The 20,157-nt window shown below is 41.6% G+C and overlaps 1 long non-coding RNA gene across 2 annotated transcripts; it reads left to right on the top strand.

Moving 5' to 3' along the window:
* The first annotated feature begins 2,805 nt into the window (after positions 1-2,805).
* On the top strand, positions 2,806-18,938 carry LOC139182005 (uncharacterized). Of its 2 annotated transcripts, none has more exons than XR_011565603.1 (2): positions 2,806-2,862; positions 18,622-18,938. It is a non-coding gene; the product is annotated as an uncharacterized lncRNA (long non-coding RNA). The 2 variants fall into 2 exon arrangements; XR_011565604.1 differs by lacking the exon at positions 2,806-2,862 and adding an exon at positions 13,686-14,575.
* Positions 18,939-20,157: the final 1,219 nt, after the last annotated feature.

Here is a 20,157-nt window from a genome sequence, read left to right as displayed (position 1 = left end):
ACATCATAGTTAAAATTTTCAGCAATAACTGAAAAATCATGGCACCCTTTCCTTCCCCTGAGTTTGCATGACATGGGATCATAAAATGTCACTTAGCCTCAGGTGTTTCACTAGTTATCAAAAGACAATTTCTTTCTGTTTCTCATACTCCACTGCCTCCCAGGAGTCCTGTGTATACTTTTAAAGATTTAGCCTGAAGATACATTTGAATGACATTGCATTTAGAATCATTATTATCTTGAAAAATACAAAATGCTTTTTTGGAGATCAAAATGTATTTTATGAACATAGGTGTCTACCAAGATGACAGTTTGCATGTCTCTCACATGTCTGAACTCCATCAGTGAAGTGTATCTCTAGCATGATATTTCAGATCATCTTTATTTCTCAGATGTACTTGGAGTGATGAATAACCAACAAATTAACAGGCAAATAAACATAGCTATTAACATATTTAAGAAATGAAACATACTAAGCTATCAGATTTTACAGGGATAGTTCTGACACCTTTGACTAAGTAAATCAATATATCTTATTGCTTATTTATAAGTTCAATTTTCATGACGGCTTATGACTGTCATCTGTCACACTGTTCAGATATTTTGCATTTATTTGTATAATTATTTATATATATATATCTGTCTTCTCACTATACTGTATATACCTTATTTATTCCTTATTAGTAACTAGCATTCAGCCTGACAAAGATTAGGGGCTAAATAAATATGAGTAAATGAAAGATGGACTTTATTAAACATACGGTCTGACCAGAACAAAATGCTTGTTAATTACCGAGTTCCATTTGCTTGCCAGTAGCCTTCTGCCTGCTGCTACTGCTACTGCTAAGTCGCTTCAGTTGTGTCTGACTCTGTGCGACCCCATAGAGGGCAGCGCACCAGGCTTCCCGGTCTCTGAGATTGTCCAGGCAAGAATACTGGAGTGGATTGCCATTTCCTCCTCCAATGCATGAAAGTGAAAAGTGAAAGTGAAGTTGCTCAGTCCTGTCTGACTCGTAGCCACCCCATGGACTGCAGCCCACCAGGCTCCTCCGTCCATGGGATTTTCCAGGCAAGAGTACTGGAGTGGGGTGCCATTGCCTTCTCTGAGCCTTCTGCCTAGGGACACTAAAAAGATTTGAAATGCTGGTTGTTGTTATTTTTAGGCATGGCTGTTCAGTGATTCTATTATTAAAAGAAAATTAATTTTCTTCTTGTGCAAAAATGAAGTAACTAGCCCATTCTTAGAATGCATTTTGAATTTCCTAGAAGAAAATGCACTTTGAAATGCTCGTTTCTTCTTTCTACAGTTATTTGAAATATGGCCGAGAGGGTTTCTCTTTCAGAGAAGCCTCTTAACCATTCTACTCCAATAATTCTAGTAACCCAGGTCTCTAAAAGAATCTTCTCTGAGAGGCTCATTCCGTGCCACTAACCTGTGAACATCTGCTTTCCAGCAAATATCTGTATTTTAGAGAACAGTGGAGCTTATCACTGTGATTTGTTTTCCTCCTTATGAAACTGATCAAAAGCATTTTTCATTCAAAATGTTATAAATAATCTTGTCCACCAGGGCTTCCCCTGGTGGTTCAGACAGTAAAGAATCCGCCCGCATTGCGGGAGACCTGGGTTCCATCCCTGGGTTGGGAAGATCCGCTGGAGAAGGGAAAGGCTCCATTGCTCTGACCTGGAGAATTCCATCAACTGTATAGTCCATGGGGTAGCAAAGAGTCGGACACGAGTGTGCGACTTTCACTTTTATATTGTTTTAACACTTTCATGCAAAATTATATCTGAGAGCATTTAACAGTTCTTGAAGACGAGCTCTGTCGCCCTGGCGGGCCGCCCTCCTGTCCCACGCGGCGGGGCAGCGCCGGCCTCAACCCAGGAGAGCGTTCGGGGAGCGCGCGGGCGGCTGGCCCCTGCCGCGCGGGCTGGCGGGCGGCGGCGACGGGCGGCTCCGCGGTGTGGGGACCACACACCGCCCGCCCGCGCCCGGCCCCTTGTCCTCGCGCGGCGAAGGTCCCGCGCGGCGGCGCTGGCGGCGGGACACGGTGGGCCCTGCGCGAATTACAGGCGTTCCTTCTGAGGCTCCATGTTAAGCCTCTCCCGGACGCGCCCTCCCGGCTCCCCGTCCCCGAAAGCCGCACCCCGGGGCCCCAAGGAACCGCGCTACCGGCCCGCACCCCGCGTTCCCGGCCCCGGGCCTCAGGCTGCGGCATCGCCAGCCCCCAGCCGCCGCCGGGACCGCGCGCCCGCGCCGCGGTCTGGTTCCGGAGCGGGGGCAGCCTCGGAAGGGTGAGGAAAGGGGCGCCGGCGGCGTCCGGGGGCTGCGGTGTCCGTGCCGGGCTCCGGCCGCGGCTGAGTTTGGGGGAGAGCGAGCCTGCGCCCCGGGGGGCGGCGGGGTGGGGACCGGTGCATTTTGGTTACTAGTTTTCTCTCAGGTTGAGGAGTCAAGAACTGAAAATTAGATGGTTTTTTGGATTTGAGGATGTGGAAGATCCTATGATTCCTCATGTGAGTTAACTATTTGGACCTTAATGTCCGACGACGAGTCTCTCAGCGTTTAACTTTGTTAATTATGGCTTTCTCTTTATAAATTTAGACTTTTTTCTCTCTGTAGGCAGATCTGTCAATGTTATTTTTAAAGTTCCTGGCCGGGATGTCATTCTGAGAGAACGCCTGTTCGCCTCAGCTGAACATAGATAGTTTCCCATCCTTTCCTCTGGTCTGAGTTTTGATTTGCTTCGGTGCTCCTTCTGACCTTCTTTTGTCCTGCTGGTGAGAGCAGGGCTCCCAGCTCTTCCCAATGATTTCCATCTCCGGCTCTCTATTGAGATCCCTGCTCTGTTCCTGCTAGGTGGAGGTAGTGTCTGGGCTCTCCAAGCAGTCTCTGTTGACAGACCATGGTGGGAGGGACCCCTCCTTACCGTGGTGGGAGTGGGAGTTCCAGCTCCCCATTTTCTTATTAATAAGGTTTGAGAAATGTTCATTCATCCATAACATCATTGGCCACCCACCAGGGGATACACTTTCAGTTGGCGAATTTAAAAAAGACATACTCTTTGCTCTCAAGCAGTTAAAAGGGTGTAACATCAGAAGTGGAAATGTGCATTTTTATAAACATTTATAAATGGTTGAAATGTGTACTAAAATTGTATGCATGATTATACTGCAAAACTACAAATATGTTCCTTAATGTTTAGTTAAAAATCAGCTGGGAAGCTTATATCACAAAAGAATAAAGGTAAATAAATCTGATAGGGTATAATTTAAAATTATATAATGCAGTGTTGATTTTAGCGTTATTCATTATAGTCTATTCATATTAAAACTTTTCATAAAGTATATATAAGTTTAACACATACTGAAAACCTATAATGATATTAAAAACTCGATTCATTATTCAATATTTTATTTTTGGAACACATTAATATAAAATTTGATGATTTAAGAAAATATAATCTTGATAAGGATTATAAAGAACAATTTACTAATAAAATGAAAATAAACATAACAATCAAGGGTCAGAATTAGAAATGACTTTATTGAAGTACAGATATGTTTGTTGAAAAAACATCTTTCCCATTTCTTAGTTTAAACTTGTGAGAAGTAGACATTGTCACTAAAATCCATTAAAATAGTTTAGCTCCTTAACCAGGATCTGTATTTCACTATATATTAGTTGCTGCTGCTGCTACTGCTGCTAAGTAGCTTCTGTCGCGTCCAACTCTGTGTGACCCCACAGACGGTAGCCCACCAGGCTCCCCCTTCCCTGGGATTCTCCAGGCAAGAACACTGGAGTGGGTTGCCATTTCCTCCTCCAATGCATGAAAGTGAAAAGTGAAAGTGAAGTTGCTCAGTCATGTCTGACTCTTAGCGACCCCATGGACTGCAGCCCACCAGGCTCCCCCATCCATGGGATTTAACAGGCAAGAGTACTGGAGTGGGGTGCCACTGCCTTCTCTGGTTATGATCATGAAAAACACATTTTCTAATTCAATAATTTTAAAGCTATTTGTCTCTTTATCACAAATGTGATGGCTAGTGGAAATTTTGGCTGAAAGTACCAATATGTTGCTCTTAAGTCTGCACTTAAACAAGAGCTGGAAACAGTTCAACCTCGCTTCAATTTATGCCATCTCCCTTCCTTCCCATTCCTATCACAAAGCAGTTTCACAGTTAAAGGGAGGATTAATATTGGTGTAAGTAGATAAATAGTTTGGATATAAGAAATCATGAATTGATGTGGTCCACTTATATATTTCCCCACCTCAAATTATGTTTCATTCAACCCCTGGCTTCAAATACACTGGTTGTTCATGGCCAAGGATTTTGAAGAAACAAAATGTGATGGCTTTAAAGGACTAAGCTTGCAAAGTACAAATAGTAATTTTTCCTCTTTAAAAATCTTCAGTTAATTAAGGCCTAGATAAGAGATTGGAGTGAAAAAAGAAAAAAAAAAAAAAACTCATCATAAGGGAAATTATGTCACATTGTAACCCAAAGAAGATGGAAAACAGGATTAAAAAGTATAGCCATTCAACTTCTTAATCTTAGATTGGGCTTCCCTAGTGGCTCAGACTGTAAAGAATCTGCCTGCAATGTGGGAGACCCATGTTCCATCCCTGGGTTGGATCCCCTGGAAAAAGGAATGGTTACCCACTCCAGTATTCTTCCCTGGAGAAGTCCATGGATGGAGGAGCCTGATGGGCTAAAGTCCATGGGGTTGCAAAGAGTTGGACACCATGGAGTGATTATGAATAAATGTAAAAAGTCTAAGCTGTATTGGACAAGACCTAGAGTTCAGTTGCTCAGCGGTGTCCAACTCTTTGAGACCCCATGGACTGCAGTGCACAAGGCTTTCCTATCCATCACCAACTCTCAGAGATTGCTCAAACCCGTGTCCCTCGCCTTGGTGATGCCATCCAACCACCTCATCCTCTGTCCACCCTTTCTGTCTTCAATCTGTCACAGCATCAGGGTATTGTTCAGTGAGTCAGTTCTTCACATGGGGTGGCCGAAGTATTGGAGCTGAAGCTTCAGCATCAGTCCTTCCAATAAATATGCAAGATTCATTTGCTTTAGCATTGACTGGTCTGATCTCCTTGCAGTCCAAGGGACTCTCAAGAGTTTTGTCAAACACCACAGTTCAAAAGCATCAATTCTTTGGCACTCCGCTATCTTTATGGTCCCAATTCTCACATCCACACATGCCTACTAGAAAAACAATAGCATTGACTATACTGACGTTTGTCGACAAACTAATGTCTCTGCTTTTGAATATGCTGTCTAGGTTGAATCATAGCTTTTCTTCCAAGGAAAAAGCTTCTTTTAATTTCATGGCTGCAGTTACCATCTGCAGTGATTTTGGAGCCCAAGAAAATAGTCTGTCACTGTTTCCATTCCTTCCCCAACTATTTGCCATGAAGTGATGGGACCAGATATGATGATCTTCGTTTTTTGAATGTTACACTTTAAGCCAGCTTTTTTACTCTCTTCTTTCACTTTCATCAAGAGGCTGTTTAGTTCCTTATCACTTTCTGCCATAAGGGTGATGTCATCTGCATATCTGAGCTTATTGATATCTCTTCTGGCAATCTTGATTCCAGCTTTTGCTTCAGCAAGCTCGGCATTTTGCATGATGTACCCTGCATCAGTTCAGTTCAGTTCACTCGCTCAGTCATATCAGACTCTTTGGGACCCCATGGACTGCAGCATGCCAGGCCTCCCTGTCCATCACCAACTCCTACAGTTTACTCAAACTCAGGTCCATTGAGTCTGTGATGCCATCCAGCCATCTCATCCTCTGTCGTCCCCTTCTCCTGGCTTCAGTCTTTCCAAGCATCAGGGTCTTTTCAAATGAGTCAGTTCTTTGCATCAGGTGGCCAAAGTTTTGGAGTTTTAGCTTCAGCATCAGTCCTTGCAATTAATATTCATGACTGATTTCCTTTAGTTATATAAGCAGAGGGACAATAGGCAGCCTTGATGTACTCCTTTCCCAGTATCGAACCAGTGTGTTGTTCAATGTCTGGTTCTAAATGTTGTTTTTCCTGCATACAAATTTCTCTGGAGGCAGGTAAGGTGGTCTGGTAATCCCATGTCTTTTAAGAATTTTCCACAGTTTTTTGTGATCCACAGAGTCAAAGGGTTTGGTGTAGTCAATAAAGCAGAAGTAAATGTTTTTCTGGAACTCTCTTGCTTTTTCTATGATCCAGCAGATGTTGGCAATTTGCTCTCTAGTTCCTCTGCCTTTTCTAAATCCAGCTTGAACATCTGGAAGTTCACAGTTCACGTTCTGTTGAAGCCTTCTTGGAGAATTTTGAGTATTACTTTGCTAGCATGTGAAATGAGTGCAATTGTGTGGTAGTATGAACATTTTTGGCATTGCCTTTCTTTGGGAATTGGAAGGAAAACTGACATTTCCCAGTCCTTTGGCCACTGCTGAGTTTCCAATTTTGCTTACCTATTGAGTGCAGCACTTTCACAGCATCATCTTTTAGCATTTGGAATAGCTCAGCTGGAATCCCATTATCTCCACTAGCTTTGTTCCTAGTGATGCTTCCTAAGGCCCACTTGACTTCACACTCCAAGATGTCTGACTCTAGGTGAGTGCTCACCCCATTGTAGTTATCTGGGTCATGAAGATCTTTTTGTGTAGTTCTTTTGTGTATTCTTGCCACCTCTTCTTAATATCTTCTGCTTCTGTTAGGTCCATACCATTTCTGTCATTTATTTTGCCCATCTTTGCCTGAAGTGATCCCTTGGTATCTCTAATGTTGTTGAAGAGTTCTCTAGTTCTTTCCCATTCTATTATCTCCTCTATTTCTTTGCATTGCTCACTGAGGAATGCTTTCTTATCTCTCCTTTCTATTCCTTGGAACTCTGTATTCAAATGGGCATTGCTTTCCTTTTCTCCTTTGCCTTTTGTTTCTCTTCTTTTCTCAGCTATTTCTAAGGCCTCCTCAGAGGCATTTCTGCATTTTTAAAAATGCCTTTTTTTTTTTTTTGCCTTTTTGCAACCATTTTGCCTTTTTGCATTTCTTTTTCATGGGGATGGTCTTGATCACCGCCTCCTGTACAATGTCCCAAACCTCTATCCATATTTCTTCAGTCACTCTCAGATCTGGTCTCTTGAATCTATTTGTCACTTCTACTGTATACTTGTGAGGGATTTGATTTAGGTCATAACTGAATGGCCTAGTGGTTTTCCCTCCCTTCAATTTATGTCTGCATTTTGTGAAAAAAGAGTTCATGAGCTGATCCACATTTAGCTCCTTTTCCTGTTTTTGCTAACAGTATAGAGCTTCTCCATCTTTGGCTGCAAAGACTAAAATCAGTCTGCTTTTGGTATTGACGTTCTGGTGATGTCCATATGTAGAGTCATCTCTTGTGTTGTTAGAAGAGGGTGTTTGCTATGACCAGTGCATTCTTTTTGCAAAACTCTGTTACCTTTGCCCTGCTTCATTTTGTACTCCAAGGCTATATTTGCCTGTTACTCTAGGTAGCTCTTGACTTCCTACTTTTGCATTCCAGTCTCCAATGATGAAAAGGACCACTTTTTTGGGTGTTAGTTCTAGAAGGTCTTGTAGATCTTCATAGAACTGTTCAATTTCAGCTTTCTCAGCATTACTGATTGGGGCATAGACTTGGATAACTGTGATATTGAGTGGCTTGCCTTGGAAAGGAACAGAGATCATTCTGTCATTTTTGAGATTGCACCTCAGTACTGCATTCTGGACTCTTGTTGACTATGAAGGATACTCCATTTCTTCTGAGGGATTCTTGCCCACAGTAGTAGATATAATGGTCATCTGAATTAAATTCGCCCATTCCAGTCCATTTTATTTCACTGATTCCTAAAATGTCGATGTTCACTCTTTCCATTTCCTGTTTGACCACTTCCAATTTACCTTGATTCATGGGACAAATATTCCAGGTTCCTTTGCAATGTTGTTCTTTGCAGTATCTGACTTTATTTCCATCATCAGTCACCTCCACAGCTGGGCATTTTTTTTTTTTTTTCTCTTTGACTGTTTCTCTTCATTCTTTCTGGAGTTATTGCTCCACTCATCTCCAGTAGCATATTGTGTACCTACTGTCCTTGGAAGTTCATCTTTCAATGCCATGTCTTTTTGCCTTTCCATATTGTTCATGGGGTTCTCAAGGCAAGAATACTGGTTTGCCATTCCTTTCTCCAGCGAACCACATTTTGTTGAACTCTCCACTATGACCCGTCCATCTTGGGTGGCTCTACATGGCTCATAGTTTCATTGAGTTAGACAAGGCTGTGGTCCATGTGATCAGTTTGGTTAGTTTTCTGCAACTGTGGTTTTCATTCTGTCTGCCCTCTGAGGGATAAGGATAAGAGGCTTGTGGAAGCTTCCCGATGGGAGAGACTGATTTTGGGGGAAACTGGGTCTTGTTCTTACGGGCGGGATCATGTTTAATCAGTCTTTAATCAAATTTTCTCTTGATTTGGGCTTCTTTGTTCTTTCCACGTTGTTTGGCCTGAGGCCAAACTATAGTAAGAGTAATGAAGATAATGGTGATTTCTTTCAAAAGGAGTTGTGCATGCACTGTTGTATTCAGTGCCCCTGACGCTGCAGCAGGCCACTGTCGACCCATGCCTCCACCAGAGATTTTTGGTTACTCACAGGCAAGTCTGGTACAATCTCTTGTGGGGATGCTGTTCTTTTCTTCTGGCTTCTGGTGTGCACAAGATTTTCTTTGTGCCCTGCAAGAGTCTGTTTCCCCAGTCCAGTGGAAGTTCTGAAATCAAATCCCACTGGCCTCCAAAGTCAAATTCTCTGGGGTTCTCAGTACCTTTCCCAGACCCCAGGTTGGAAAATCTGATGTTGGTCCTAGAACTTTCTTAACAGTTCTAGAAGACTTAGAGTGTTAATGTGTTTGTTAAAATATAAGATTAACCCATATAAAATTTAAATATAATAAAACACATAGCATGTGTCTCTGGGAAGGAAGATGGTAATATTTATGTGTATATAATACTGTGTTCCAGCTTGTAACTCAGCCCACACAGCATTTCTGTGATGTCTTCAGGATGTAGGTTGAACAGACAGGGTGACCACAGACAGCCATGTGGTACTCCTTTCTCAGTCTTGAACCAGTCAGTTTCCCACACAGGGTTCTCACTGCTGTTTCTTGAACCACATTCAGGTTTCTCAGGAGACAGGTAAGATGGTCTGATATTCCCATCTCTCTAAGCACTTTACACAGTTTGTAATGATCCACACAGTCAAAGGCTTTAGTATAGTTGATGAAAAAGAGATTGATGTTTTTCTGACATCTATTTTTCTGACATCTGATTATAGAGAAAGATGTTTTACTTTCTCTATAATCCAGTGAATGCTGGCAGTTTGATCTCTAGTTCCTCTTCCTTTTCTAAACCCAGCTTGGACATCCGGAAGTTCTTGGTTCACATAATGCTGAAGCCTTGCATGCAGGATTTTAAGCATGACCTTACTAGCATGGGAGATGAGAGCAACTGTCTGATGGCCAGCACATTCTTTGGTACTATCCTTTTTGGCAATTGTGATGAAGATTGACCTTTTCCAGTCCTGTGGCCACTGCTGGGTCTTTCAGATCTGCTGACATAAGGAATGTAAAACCTTGCTGGCATCATCCTTTAGGGGTTTGAATTGTTCTTCTGGAAGTTCATTACATCTACTAGCTTTGTTAACAGCAGTACTTCTTAAGGCCCACTTGAACTCCAGAATGTCTGGCCCTAGGTCACTAACCACACCATCATAGTAATCAGGTTCATTAAGATCTTTTTAATACAGTTTTTCCATGTAATTTTTCCATCTTTATCTCTTCAGTGTCTACTAGGTTTTTATCCTTCATTGTGCCCATCTTTGGATATAATGGTCCCTTGATGTTTCCAATTTTCCTGAAGAGATCTCTAGTCTTTCCCCTTTTGTTGTTTCTTTTATTATTAAAACCTGTTCATTGAAGAAGGCCTTCTTGTCTCTGCTAGCTATTCTTTGAAACTCTGCATTTAATTGGATTTACCTTTCCCTCTTTCACTTGCTTTTCACTTCTCCATTCTTCTGATGTTTGTAAAGCCTCCTCAGATCACCACTTTGCCTTCTTGCTTTTCTTTTTCCTTGGGATAGTTTTGTTTTCTGCCTCCTGTACAGTATTACAAACCTCTGTCCATAGTTCTTCAGGCACACAGTTAAGTAGATCTAATCCCTTGAATCTATTTATTACCTCTGTTGTGAATTCATACAGGATTTGATTTAAGTCATGCCTGACTGACCTAGTATTGTCCCCAGTTTTCTTTAGTTTAAGCCTGAATTTTTCTATGAACAGCTGATCATCTGAGCCACAGTCAGCTCTGGCCCTTGTTTGTGCTAACTGTACAGTTTCTCCATCTTCAGCTACAAAGAATGTAATCAGTTTGGTATTGATCATTTGGTGATATCAATGTGTAAAGTCATCTCTTGTGTTGTTCAAAAAGGGTATTTGCTATGTCTAGTGCATTCTCTTGACAGAATTCAAGAGCCTCTTGATGAGGGTGACAGAGAGGAGTAGACGAGCCAGCTTAAGACTAAGTATTTAAGAAACTAAGATCATCGCATCTGGGCCCATTACTGCACAGCAAATAGAAGGGGAAAAGGTGGAAGTAGTGATAGATTTCCTCTTCCTGTGCTCTAAAATCACTGCAGATTGTGACTGCAGCCATGACATCATAAGATGATTGCTTCTTGGCAGGAAAGCAATGACAAACCTAGATTCTGTGTTGAATAGCAGACATTACTCTGCTGACAAAGTCTGTATAGTCCAGGCTATGGTCTTCCCAGTGGTCGTGTACAGTTGTGAGAGCTGGACCTTACGGAAACCAGAACATCAACAAATTGATGCCTTTGAATTGTGGTGCTGGAAGACACCAGAAAGTCCCTTGAACAGCAAGATCAAACCAATCAATCTTATGGGAGATCAACCCTGAGTATTCACTGGAAGAACTGATGCTGAAGCTGAAGCTCCGGTGATTTGGTCATCTAATGCAAACATGACTTGTTGGAAAAGTCCTGGATGCTGCGGAAGATTGTGGGTAGAAGGAGAATAGGGCATCAGAGGATGAGATGCCTGGACAGCATCACGGATGCAATGAACATGAACATGGGCAAACTCTGGGAGATGGTGAGGGACAGGGAGGCCTGTTGTGTTGCAGCCCATGGGATTGCAAAGAATTGGACACAGGTGGAAACAAATTCTATGCTAGTATATATATGTTTGTTTAAACATACATACATTTTCAGACATATTTAGATATATCTATTTAGATATATGGAGAAGGCAATGGCACCCCACTCCAGTACTCTTGCCTGGAAAATCCCATGGACAGAGGAGCCTGGTAGGCTGCAGTCCATGGGGTCGCTACGATTCGGACACGACTGAGCAACTTCAATTTCTCTTTTCACTTTCATGCATTGGAGAAGGAAATGGCAACCCACTCCGGTGTTCTTGCCTGGAGAATCTCAGGGACGGAGGAGCCTGGTCGGCTGCCGTCTATGGGGTCACACAGAGTCGGACACGACCGAAGTGACTTAGCATAGCATAGCATTTACATATATATGCTACAGGTCATTCATATTGAAGTATTTGAATCTGCCAATCAGAATGTTTGTGATTTTAGAATTGTCATTGTGTATTTTATTCTTTTTTTTTAAATTTTATTTTATTTTTAAACTTTACAATATTGTATTAGTTTTGCCAAATGTCGAAATGGATCCGCCACAGGTATACATGTGTTCCCCATCCTGAACCCTCCTCCCTCCTCCCTCCTCCCTCCTCCCTCCCCATACCATTCCTCTGGGTCATCCCTGTGCACCAGCCCCAAGCATCCAGTATCATGCATCGAACCTGCACTGGCAACTCGTTTCATACATGATGTTATACATGTTTCAATGCCATTCTCCCAAATCTTCCCACCCTCTCCCTCTCCAACAGAGTCCATAAGACTGTTGTATACATCAGTGTCTCTTTTGCTGTCTCGTACACAGGGTTATTGTTACCATCTTTCTAAATTCCATATATATTTTATTCTAAATATAAAGAACAAGCTCTTTTTTCCTATATTTAAGCCCTAAGAGACTACTTGAAAAATAGCTCAAGCTAATTAGTGATGACCCAAAAGTAGAGGAAAAAATAACTCTTGGACTATGTTGGTTACTGCAGCACCTCTGAAGGGCCCAGAGGCATTCATACAAAATATTTAGGACTGGAATTGTTTTGTTTTTGTTAGATTGTTTTAATGTGCCAGATCCCTTTAACACTTAGTACCTTACACAAATTGCAGTCACTTTTTGAAAGTGAAAAATAATGTTTTATTCTCAAATAACTTCACATCTTTTACTTGGTCTACTGACCATACCAGATAATGGGGGTGGAGGGTTCAATTCATTACTCTTTAAGATTCAGAAAGCACTATGCTCAGGCACAATAAATAAGACCTATGACAAAGATGATGTATATTGGTTTACACTGTTCTTTAATAAAATATACTTTTATTATTGAAAATAGTATACATTACTAAAATATATTTTATCATTTAAAAAGTCTCTAATTATAAAAATGAGTATTTTGTTAGCCATAACAAATGAAATAATGCTATTTGCAGCAACATGGACCTAGAGATTATTATATTAAGTCAGACATATGATGTCATATTAAGTCAAATGTTTGATGTCACTTGTGTGCAAAATCTAAAATAATGGTACAAATGAACTTACTTACAGAACAAAAATAGGCTCAGATACTGAAAACAGGCTGATGATTACCAAAGGGTTTAGCAGGGGCAGGGGGATAAATTAGGAGTTCAGGATTGACAGATACACACTACTCTAAATAAAATAGATAATCACGGACTTCCTGATGGTCCAGTGGTTAAGAATCTGTGCTTCCAATGCAGAGGACATGGTTCAATCTCTGGTCCAGAGAACTAAGATCCCACAGTGCTATGAGGTATAGCCAGAACAACAATAATGAAAGGCAAGCTCCAGAATGGTGTATGTAGAATTGAAAGGTTGTTGTTGAATCACGCGAAGACACCGGGATTCTTGGCCCCTGGAGGAGAAGAATTCAATCCGGGGCCAGAGACGAGGCTTGATTGCTCAGAGCTTTTGTGGAATAAAGTTTTATTAAAGTATAAAGGAGATAGAGAAAGCTTCTGACATAGGCATCAGAAGGGGGCAGAAAGAGTACCCACTTGCTTGTGTTAACAATGAGGTTATATAATCCAAAGAATGTCTGGAGGGTGTAAAGACCTCATCAGACCTACTCCCATAATTTACATTTTAAGATAACACTGTCCTCAGGCAAGATACATCCTTGTAAAGACCAGGTCTACTCCCATAATTTTAAGATAACAGAAGGTTGAATCCAAAGACTGTTCTTAGGCAGGATACATTATTGTTATATAATCCTAAGGAATGTGGAGAAAGAAAAAAAGTTTGTCCTTTATTCCTCCTTGAGAATTCCAGACCCCTCTCTCCTTGGGGACCCCTAGACTCCCTATCAACGTGCCTAGGAAATGACTCTCTCAGAATGATATCATTTATTACAAAGGACCTACTGTGTAACATAAAATGGAAAAGACTCTGAAAAGGAATATATATATTCAGATATATATATACATATACGTCTGAATCACCTTATTGTATACCTGAAACTAACACAATATTGTAAATTATATGTCACTTAATTTTTTTTTTTCAAAGAGAAGAAACATGTGTAGTTTGTCAGCTAAAGCATTCACTTGGAAAATAGAAGTAAAACTGCTAATTTGTTACTAATTCATTTTTGTGCTTTAAGTTACTGTTCTCCTTTTCTCCTCTTTCCTCTTTTTCTTTTCACAGAAAGCAGTACTCACAATAAATCTTACCCAGACTTACAATTAAATAAGAGTATCAGAACATCTGGGTTTGTAATGTTCAAGCCAGGAGGTTAGCAAATTATTACATTCTGGCTTCTCTTTCTTCTTTACTACTGTTTTGAAGGTCAGGATATTACCGGGGGTGAGGGTTGAGAGGCTGAATTTATGATATAGATAAAACTGTTATCTGTTTGCATAGGAAAACTGAGGCAAAGAATGACTAAAACTTCCTCAGCCATAGATATTAGACTTTAAAAGAACTGCACTTAGGTTATTAAAAGATTGATTGCAATCATTTTCTTAAAACTTTGTGCATGCAAGTCTGAAGAGAAAATGGTGTAGTAGTAATGATAACAGTGTGTTGAACAATAGTGTAGATTTGTGCTTTTTAACACATTGCATATGTTTTAGCCCTCACCCTGAAGTCAAATCAATTTAAGTTTTGTAATGGGTGGAGTACAGTTATTAAAAATTTCCTTATCCCCTGCCTTTTAGTATTAATACAAATAGTGGTTTAAAATGACATTCTTATCATCTATATTCTTGTGATCTGTAGAATTTTATTGGAAACAAGGGAGCAATACAACAACTGATTCGAATAACCAACCTGCTTCAGTGTGAAAAAAATTAATGTGAAGTACTGGAGAAGTGGTGTTGAATATATGCTCCGTCTTTTGTAAGTTAATTACACTGTTCAAAACTGTTTAGAAACAATTCAGTTGAGGTCAGTTCAGTCGCTCAGTCATGTCTGACTCTGAGACCCCATGAATTTCAGCACACCAGGCCTCCCTGTCCATCAACTCCCAGAGTTGACCCAAAATCCTGCCCATCGACTCGGTGATGCCATCTAGCGATCTCATCCTCTATCCTCCCCTTCTCTGCCTGCCCCCAGCATTCTCTGATGCCCTCCCAGCATCAGAATCTTTTCCAATAAGTCAACTCTTCGCATGAGGTGGCCAAAGTATTGCAGTTTCAGCTTTAGCATCAGTCCTTCCAAAGAACACCCAGGACGGATTTCCTTTAGAATGGATTGGTTGGATCTCCTTGCAGTCCAAGGGACTCTCAAGAGTCTTCTCCAACACAACAGTTCAAAAGCCTCAGTTCTTCGGTGCTCAGCATTCTTCACAGTCCAATTTTCACATCCATACATGACCACTGGAAAGACCATAACATTGACTAGATGGACCTTTGTTGGCAAAGTAATGTCTCTGCTTTTGAATATGCTATCTAGGTTGGTCGTAATTTTCTTTCCAAGGAGTAAGCATCTTTTAATTTCATGGCTGCAATCACCATCTGCAGGTATTTTGGAGCCCTAAAAAATGAAGTCTGACACTGTTTCCCCATCTATTTCCCATGAAGTGATGGGACTGGATGCCATGATCTTCGTTTTCTGAAAGTGGCGCTTTAAGCCAATTTTTTCACTCTCCACATTCATGTTCATCAAGAGGCGTTTTAGTTCCTCTTCACTTTCTGCCATAAGGGTGGTGTCATCTGCATATCTGAGGTTATTGATATTTCTCCCGTCAATCTTGATTCCAGCTTGTGCTTCTTCCAGCCCAGGGTTTCTCATGATGTATTCTGCATAGAAGTTAAATAAGCAGGGTGACAATATACAGCCTTGATGTACTCGGTTTCCTATTTGGAACCAATCTGTTGTTCCATGTCCAGTTCTAACGGTTGCTTCCTGACCTGCATATAGGTTTCTCAAGAGGCAGGTCAGGTGGTCTGGTATTCCCATCTCTTTCTGAATTTTCCACAATGTATTGTGATCTACACAGTCAAAGCCTTTGGCATAGTCAGTATAGCAGAAATAGATGTTTTTCTGGAACTCTCTTGCTTTTTCCATGATCCAGCGCATGTTGGCAATTTGATCTGTGGTTCCTCTGTCTTTTCTAAAACAGCTAAAACATGAGGAAGTTCACGGTTCCTGTATTGCTGAGACCTGGCTTGGAGAATTTTGAGCATTAGTTTACTAGTGTGTGAGATGAGTACAATTGTGCAGTAGTTTGAGCATTCTTTGGCATTGCTTTTCTTTGAGCTTGGAATGAAAACTGAATTTTTCTACTCCTGTGGCCACTGGTGAGTTTTCCAAATTTGCTGGCATATTGAGTGCAGCACTTTCACAGCATCATCCTCCAGGATTTGAAAGAGCTCAACTGAAATTCCATCATCTCCACTAGCTTTGTTCGTAGTGATGCTTTCTAAGGCCCACTTGACTTAACATTCCAGGATGTCTGGCTCTAGGTAAGTGATTACACCATCGTGATTATCTGGGTGGTGAAGCTCTTTTTTGTACAGTTCTTCTGTGTATTCTTGCCACCTCTTCTTAATATCTTCTGCTTCTGTTAGGTCCATACCATTTCTGTCCTTTATTGAGCCCATCTTTGCATGAAATGTCCCCTTGATATCTCTGATTTTCTTGAAGCGATCTCTAGTCTTTCCCATTCTGTTGCTTTCCTCTATTTCTTTGCATCGATCGCTGAAGAAGCCTTTCTTATCTCTTCTTGCTATTCTTTGGAACTCTGCATTAAGAAGAGGTGGCAAGAATACACAGAAGAACAGTACAAAAAAGATCTTCACGACCAAGATAATCACGATGGTGTGATTACTCACCTAAAGTCAGACATCCTGGAATGTAAAGTCAAGTGGGCCTTAGAAAGCATCACTACAAACAGAGCTAGTGGAGGTGATGGAATTCCAGTTGAGCTCTTTCAAATTTTGAAAGATGATGCTGTGAAAGTGCTACACTCAATATGCCATCAAATTTGGAAAACTCAGCAGTGGCCACAGCACTGGAAAAGGTCAGTTTTCATTCCAATCTCAAAGAAAGGCAATGCCAAAGAATGCTCAAACTACTGCACAATTGTACTCATCTCACACACTAGTAAAGTAATGCTCAAAATTCTCCAAGCCAGGCTTCAGCAATACATGAACCGTGAACTTTCTGATGTTCAAGCTGGTTTTAGAAAAGGCAGAGGAACCAGAGACCAAATTGCCAACATCTGCTGGATCGTGGAAAAAGCAAGAGAGTTCCAGAAAAACATCTATTTCTGCTGTACTGACTATGCCAAAGGCTTTGACTGTGTGGATCACAATACACTGCGGAAAATTCAGAAAGAGATGAGAATACCAGACCACCTGACCTGCCTCTTGAGAAACCTATATGCAGGTCAGGAAGCAACCGTTAGAACTGAACATGGAACAACAGACTGGTTCCAAATAGGAAACCGAGTACATCAAGGCTGTATATTGTCACCCCGCTTATTTAACTTATATGCAGAGTACAGCATGAGAAATGCAGGGCTGGAAGAAGTACAAGCTGGAATCAAGATTGCCGGGAGAATTATCAGTAACTTCAGATATGCAGATGACACCACCCTTATGGCAGAAAGTGAAGAGGAACTAAAACGCCTCTTGATGAACGTGAAAGTGGAGAGTGAAAAAGTTGGCTTAACGCGCCACATTCAGAAAACGAAGATCATGGCATCCAGTCCCACCATTTCATGGGAAATAGATGGGGGAACAGTGTCAGACTTATTTGGGCTCCAAAATACCTGCAGATGGTGATTGCAGCCATGAAAATAAAAGACACTCCTTGGAAGGAAAGTTACGACCAACCTAGATAGCATATTCAAAAGCAGAGACATTACTTTGCCAACAAAGGTCCGTCTAGTCAAGGCTATGGTTTTTGCAGAGGTCATCTATGGATGCGAGATTTGGACTGTGAAGAAAGCTGAGCTCTGAAGAATTGATGCCTTTGAACTGTGATGTTATAGAAGACTCCTGAGAGACCCTTGCACTGCAAGGATACCCAACCAGTCCATTCCAAAGGAGATCAGTCCTGGGTGTTCTTTGGAAGGAATGATGCTAAAGCTGAAACTCCAGTACTTTGGCCACCTAATGGGAAGAGTTGACTCATTGGAAAAAGTCTGATGCTGGGAGAGATTGGAGGCATGAAGAGAAGAGGACAACAGAGAGGATGAGATGGCATCATCCCTCTAGATGGACATGAGTTTGAGTGATCTCTGGTAGTTGGTGATGGACAGGGAGGGCTGGCATGCTGCATTCATAGGGTCACAAAGAGTTGGACATGACTGAGTGACTGAACTGACTGAACTAATATTCCTTAGGTTTCAAAGGGCAGATCCAAACAGTTGCTGATAAGAGAAGGGAGGGGATATAAAAACAGAGGAGAAACAATCAAAGTGTGGTACAGCCTTAGGGCAAGATCTGGTTCTTACTCAAGGAAGACCCATAACAATATCTTTGAGTTCTTCTATGGAATTGGGATCCCCACCCAGGTGGAAGATGTTAACTTTAGGATGAGCACAAGATTCCTGGAACACCACCCTGTTGCCTTACCCCAGATTTTGCCTTCCTTTTCTGGGGACCAGTGATAACCATCTTGTAAGGTATACTGTTTGGCCCTTGTTTCTTCTCTGACAGGGTCCGAGAGTTTTAGACTAAATTGCTGTTACTACAAGGATGGAATCCAGTTTCAGATACAGAATACCTCAACTTAGATCAGGTAGAGAGAGACTTTTACTCTGCTAGGCAGAACTACATGCATGACCAGCAGGAAGAAGTTACAGAAGAAAGATACCTCTGTCCCAGTTCCCAAGAAGTCTCTCAGGGACAGTTGTTTGGGGAAGCTCACTGACTGAAATGACCTACCCTTCCCAGATACCAGAGTAACCATTTGCCTGAATTGTTTTATGACAGGAGGTCCTGGTAAGGAACATGGAACTAATAAATGACCACCAACTGGAAGAGTTCGGGGAAGGTCAAAAGGAGACACCACATGTCTGACCACCTCCCTGAATCCTTCTCACTAGCATCTATCTTGGCTGAGCAATGCATGCACAACAAGGAAGGACTCTGAGTCAGAATGATTGGTCAGTGACAACCCGGAAATTAATCCCATCACTGTAAATCTCAAGACTGGGAGCCACGTGGCAGAGCAGTTCTCCTGGGTTCCCTTACCCTACCTCTCTCCACCTGGGCACCCCTTCCCAATAAAATCTCTTGCTTTGTCAACACATGTGTCTCCTTAGACAATTCATTTCTGAGTGTTAGCCAAGAGCCCCATTTGGGCCCTGGAAACAGAAGTCCTTCCTGCAACAGAAGGACTGATGCTGAAGCTGAAGCTCAATACTTTGGCCAACTGATGGAAAGAGCTGACTCATTAAAAATGACCCTTATGATGGGAAAGATTGAAGGCAGGAGAAGAGTACGACAAAGGACAAGATGGTTGGATGGAATCACTAACTTAATGGACATGAGCTTGAGCAAGCTTCATGAGATGGTGAAGGACAGGAAAGACTGGCGTGCTGCAGTCTGCAGTCCATAGGGTTACACAGAGTTGGACACGACTGAGTGACTGAACAAAAACAACAAAACACACATAAGCAGAAACACACACACACACACCTCATAAATATTACCAAATTTATTATTCATTCTAATAGTATTAGATATATTTTTACTGCAAAATGTATGCAAATGGCTTGTGTTTGATGTCATTGAATACAGTGTATTGGTAGTTCCAAGAGGTTGTCCTTATATAAATGCAGTAAAAGTGAATGAAAGTGTCAAATTTAGTGTGTGTGTGTGTTTAACTCTTAATTAAAAAAAAAAAAAAGGGTCAAATGCTTAGTTTTGATGTTTAGTCATTAAGTCGTGTCTGACCCTTTTGCAGCCTCATGGACCATAGCCCACCAGGCTTCTCTGTCCATGGGATTTCCTGGGCAAGAATACTGAAGTGCGTTGTCATTTCCTTCACCAGGGGATCTTCCCAACCCAGGGGGTCAAACCTGCCTCTCCTGTAATTGTAGGCAAATTCATTACCACTGAGCCACTAAAGGCTTATAGCAACCAAGTAAAAGCCTATTCAAGAAGGCAACTTAAAAATAGTTGGGGAGCTTTGAAGTGTTTTTACTTGCCTTTGTCCTACCTCTCTCCTGGCTCCAAAATGGTCTTGAAATGAGAACCAGTATTCCAATATGTCATTCTGGTCCCTGGCTCCAGAGGAAGCAAAGTTGAACTTATTCTCAAATAGTTATTTGTATTTGTTTTAGTCTAATGCCTACCTATAGGACTGACAAAAGCACTCGCCTCTGCTTCACCTGATCCAGAATTTCCTCAGGGCAGAAAAGTGGCTACACAGAGGGCATTTCTCAGAAAATGTGGAAGGCAAATGAAGAACCCACTGCTGCATAGAGCAAATGATTACAACTTGAGGAACAATAACAAACTGCT

The sequence above is a fragment of the Bos indicus genome, unplaced genomic scaffold, assembly GCF_029378745.1.
Source record: "Bos indicus isolate NIAB-ARS_2022 breed Sahiwal x Tharparkar unplaced genomic scaffold, NIAB-ARS_B.indTharparkar_mat_pri_1.0 scaffold_57, whole genome shotgun sequence".
NCBI lineage: Eukaryota > Metazoa > Chordata > Mammalia > Artiodactyla > Bovidae > Bos > Bos indicus.
Note: the sequence above shows the minus strand (reverse complement) of the source record. Positions and strands in the feature narration are given on the sequence as shown.